This window comes from Pectinophora gossypiella, chromosome 10, assembly GCF_024362695.1.
Source record: "Pectinophora gossypiella chromosome 10, ilPecGoss1.1, whole genome shotgun sequence".
Taxonomy (NCBI): domain Eukaryota; kingdom Metazoa; phylum Arthropoda; class Insecta; order Lepidoptera; family Gelechiidae; genus Pectinophora; species Pectinophora gossypiella.
Window position 1 is genome coordinate 15,908,864 of NC_065413.1, and position 5,700 is coordinate 15,914,563.

Below are 5,700 nucleotides of genomic sequence, written 5' to 3' on the forward strand. Positions count from 1 at the left end.
TGGTAACGACGGAAGGAACAAGGTCTACAGAAGAGACGGAGAACGCTATGCACAATGCTGCATTGAAGAAAAGGTCAGCTATGGTGGCGGTTCGTGGACGGTTTGGGGAGGAATCAGCGCCGACGGTAAGACAGAGCTTGCTTTCGTGTCTGGGCCACGTCTGCCTGCACTAAACTGTCATCGGTACGTCGAAGAGTGTCTCGAGCCTCATGTGATGCCCTATGCACATTTTATTGGCAACGGCTTCATATTCATGCACGACAATGCTAGGGCTCACACCGCGGGCGTCGTACGAGATTATCTTAACGAAGTCGATATCTCTATTACGGAATGGCCAGCAAGAAGCCCGGACATGAATCCCATTGAACATCTGTGGGATGAATTAAAGAGACGAATTCGAGCAAGAGATCCTGCCCCAGAAACACTTAGCCAGCTGCAAGATGCAATCCAAGAGGAATGGGACAATATACCACAGCATGTGATCGTGACTCTCATCCGATCGATGAAGAACCGTATGGAAGCAGTAATTAGAGCTCGGGGAGGGAATACAAGTTATTAAATAAACGTTTTTTAGCTTTTTTTTTTTCATTTACGTGTGTTGTTTTATCCATTTCCTTTATACTCCATACGGAATAAAAATGACTCATTTAACAAAATACGAAACCTATGAAAAATTCATTTAAATTTAGAACATTAACATTAAGATTTGATAAGCTCATATTACTCACTATTAAACGACATTTAACATTTATTCCTAAATGTACACATTTTTCTGATAATCCTGACAAAACGTAAACTTGCAAGGTGTTTCGATTTTTTTGATGAGAAGTGTATATTTGAATTTGAAGATTTGACAGGTCCGGTTTTAACAGAAGCGACTGCCTTATATATATATAGTCAAGGTATAAAATACCTAGTATGTCGTCGTGTCTTTTTCGCAGTTACTTTTTTAGCGACCGGAAAAAGTAATAAGGCGATAAAGGCTGATACAGACATTCCGAAGCATGTGCCCCGCACGTCAAATCAAATCAATTTATTTGCGACAAAATATAACATACAAAAATGTGATAAAATAATTCAAATAACAATGTGGTGATGTGTTCGGCCTGCATGCAGGCGTACAAATATACATTAAAAAAAATATATAATAAAAAAAATGGTACTTTGAACAAAAAATACTTATTATTAAAAAAATACAAAATTTAATTACATGAATGAATTGAATTCAATTTGTCATGTGTATACTTTACATATTTGTTCTATCCTATGGTGCAACCAGCCGGTTTGTTAATAGGTTGTCAACCTGCAAAACTGGTTGTTTTGTAAGTTCCGAGTTTGAAATGGAGAAGGGCCTAGAAAGAACTAAAGCCTAGATAGATCTTGGCCTTTTAGACTTAAAAAAATGTTCCTGGTTTGGTTTTTAAAGAAGCTATTGTCATTCTACCTTTCAACGTGAAGAGAAAGGTTAAACTATCATGCCTCTAATTAAATTAATGTTTTAGAAGGAAGCCTCATATGTAAAATAATAAATATTATATTGTATTTCTGTAACTCTAAATTGATGAATATTTAAAATTATTTTTGTAGTTCAAGTAAAAACAAAAAATATTTTTTGAATATTCTAAAAAACAAAAACAAATCAAATCAGTTAATGTACGTTTTGTACTTAAATCAAATTATACAAAAATACTTTTAATAATGAAAAAAAAACATAACAAGATCGCCACTACCTATATCTCATCTAGGTTAGTCAGAGGTACATCCATCGCAAGATGAACTTAGTACCCACACCTCACCGAGCTTTCTGTTGGTATTGTGTGTGTGGGATTGGTGTGTTTCTGTTAAAAAAAACTTACATTTAATAACTTATGTAAGTATAATAAATATAATAATAAGCAACTAACTTCTATAGAGACTATGGAAGCTTACCCTGGTGAATTTACATGTTTTAAAGTGTTAGTTTCCCGGGTCTATAACTTTGAGAATTACTGGACTGGACTGGAGTGTCTTCTTCTATCGTGTGGGTTGTGAGGTGGAGTACCAACCTCATAAACCCTGGTGTCAGGATTATTATTGAGCCGTTAAGGCCGCTGACATGGCTCATGTAACGACTACTTACATCAGTAAGTAGTAACCGGGACCAACGGCTTAACGTGCCTTCCGATACACGACTAGAGTGTGTAATTTTATTATGATCGCTGATAGCAGCTCGCTTCGTCGCACGCGCAAAATAGGACAAAGATGTCACAACTTTATCGCTGTCCCACATTATAATTGTATACTTGATAATACTTCATGATAATATCCTACAGTTACATTTGTGTTTGTTTCGTCTATGTGCATTGCTTTTTTTATTAATTGATAACAGATTTTTTTTTATTAATTGATCAATCAAGATAATACCCAGTGGTGTGAAGTTCCTGGGAATTTAAACTTTGGGAACGTTCCCGGCAGTAAAAAGGCACAACACACATAAACAGCCTATATATGTCCCACTGCTGGGCACGGGCCTCCCCTCAATCAACCGGAGGGGGTATGGAGCATACTCTACCACGCTGCTCCACAACGGTTTGGTGGAGGTATTTTTACGGCTAATAGCCGGGACCAACGTCTTAAAGTGTCCTCCGAAGCACGGAATTATCTTACTTTCTCGGACAATCAGGTGATTCAAGCCTGAAAAGTCCTTACCAAACAAAGGACAGTCTCACAAAGTGATTTCGACAATCAAAAAGGCACAAAACTTATATAAAAAAAGATCTTTATTACCTACCTACCCCTTACGCAGATAACACCATCACCATCACTAATTTAAGAGCCACGCTCTTCTCGGTGTAGCATTTTCCATTCTTGTCTACCAAAGGCCAATTCCTTAACTTCCTTATAAGACACGACGTTCACCTTCTCTTTAATCTGTTCCATGTAAGCTTTTCTTGGTCTTCCCCTTCCTCTCTTTCCTTGTGTAGCTTTCCTTCTATGATGTTTTTAATAAATTTGTCGTGTGATATTAAGTGTCCAATCATCTTTCCTCTTCTGTCCTCAATAACTTTCAATATTTGCCTCTTTTCCCTTAGTCTTACTAACACATCCTCATTAGTAACTCTTTCAGTCCAACTCATTCTTCCCATCTTCCTCCAACACCACATTTCAAAGGCCTCGAGTCTCTCTTTGTCTTTTCGTGTCAGTGTCCAAGTTTCACATCCATGGAGGGCTATACTCCATACGAAAGTTTTAATGCAACGTTTTCTGATTGCTTTAGCTATCTTAGCCTTGAATATGCACTCCTTTTTATGGAAGGCATGTTTTGCCCTTGCTATTCTGGTTTTACCGTTCAAAGTACATCTGTAGTCATTCGTTATTATGCTGCCTACATATTTTAGAGTACAAAAAACACAATTTTACAAAGAAAAGCAGCCAATATCCTTACTATTGACGCAGCGGTAAACGCGCTCGGTTTGCGATTATTGAAGTTAAGCCACTTTCGCAAAGGCCGGTCATAGGATGGGTGACCACAAAAAAAAGTTTTCATCTCGAGCTCCTCCGTGCTTCGGGAAGCACGTTAAGCTGTTGGTCCCGGCTGCATTAGTAGTCGTTAATAACCATCAATCCGCACTGGGCCCGCGTGATGGTTTAAGGCCCGATCTCCCTATCCATCCATAGGGAAGGCCCGTGCCCCAGCAGTGGGGACGTTAATGGGCTGATGATGATGATGATCCTTACTATTAATGAGTTTTTTACCACGGGAATATTCCCAGTAACAACATCTTCACTGATCTAAGAGCCACCCTCGTGTCAGTGTAGCATTCTCCATGATATATATATTTTTTTAAATAGGGCAGTGGTTGCCCTCTTGCCTTCCGCCCCGCAGTACTCTGTCTGACGCGAGTGGGATGGCGCCCAGAGTAGTCTCTTTCAAAGACGTACTAGGACTCCTTTCCTTCACCTCTGAATAGTACTGACAGTTACTGCTGCCCTCTGTCAGGTTCCAGGTTACAGTCTCTGTGACTTGCCTCTTCCGTCCTGCATTGCCGAACCGATGGCTCGAACCTCCGCCTCTACAACCGTTGAGTTCTTCGCCCGTATGAGGACTTTTATCGCGCTAAGTCTATGAGTTTCACCTATTTTATAGCTTTTCACAAATTTGTATGTTCAAAGCGAATGATTTTGTTAAGTACTTACTTATATAAAATGTATTTGTGGAGAACATATTATTATAGTTTAGTTTAGATAGGTATTGGCCCCGATTCCTGCAGACACCGCCTAATTTTATTTTAAGTTATATCCGTCATTTTCATATCCGTCAAAAAGGAAAGGGATGGATGATGGATGATTCACAGCTCTTAATTTTAGGAAGAATGAGTAAATGAACGAATAACCCGGGCGAATCAAAAGGTACGTCGCTGGTATGCAATCCATTTGACGTGCTGTCTACTTAACTGTGTCGGGTTATTGACGGATGTAAAATTTTTAGACGGTTGGTTTAGATTTGTGCTTAAAATTGACGTGTGTTCCATAAATTTTATGCTTGTCGATTACCCGTCCCTTTCCTTTTCGGCGGATAAGAAAATGACAGATATAACTTAAAATAAAATTAGATGGTATTTACAGGAATTAGCACCATTGGCCCCGATTCCTGCAGACACCTTCTAATTTTATTTTAAGTTATACCTGTCATTTTCTTATCCCACGAAAAGGAAAGGGACAGATTATTTTTAACAAGTTAATTGTAAAATGAATGAATAACCCGTGCGAATAACATAGGCATCTGGCTGATATGCAATTCATTTGACGTGCTGTCTACTTAATTCTGTCGGGTTATTGGCCGATGTAAAATTTTTAGACGGTTGTTTTATATTTCTACTTAAAATTGACGTGTATTCCATAAATTTTATGCCTGTCGATTAACCGTCCCTTTGTTTTTCAACGGGTAAGAAAATGACAGGTATAACTTACTTATTGCTGCATGAGCAATAAGGCCGCCTGTTGTGCTTTTCTGTATATGCTGTCCTTATCTCTGTATTTTGTGTCCATTGTGCTCAATAAAGTATTTTATCTATCTATCTATCTATCTTAAAATAATAATATACAATTGATGGCGTCTTCAGGAATTAGCACCATTATTTTATTTTCTTTTCTGGCCATGCATTAAAACTTAAAACAAAACGTTAATTCAAATAGGTACCTACAGACAGACATAACCCATGTGCACGACGCACGCACGACCTATTTTTTATCTGTGACAAATACAAAAATACATTTTACGTATTAGGTACAATGCGTAACATTCTTCCTAGTTCTATCTAGTAACTAGTTACTCCAATTTATTTTCACAAAAACTATAAATTCAATTTTTAAAATTATATTTCTCTGTTATAAAGTCAAGGCCGTTTATACTTGAATCGACATGCCCTCCACACGCCAACTATTATTATTTATCACGCCAAAATACATTCAACTATCATAAGTGAAAGAGATAAGGTTGAAAATAAAGTAGTTAGTGTGTTCAAACAGCAAAATAATTAGTCTGATACAATAATAAAGACAACAAAGTTTAGTCGTGCATTTGAATCGATAGGACGCGGATGTACGTTGTTTTTTTTTTAAAAAAGACATCGCGTAAAATTAAATATAATTTGATTAAAAATAGTGAAAAATATAATTATAATAGAAAATAATACATAAAAAGTGGTGTTGAGTTTGTAA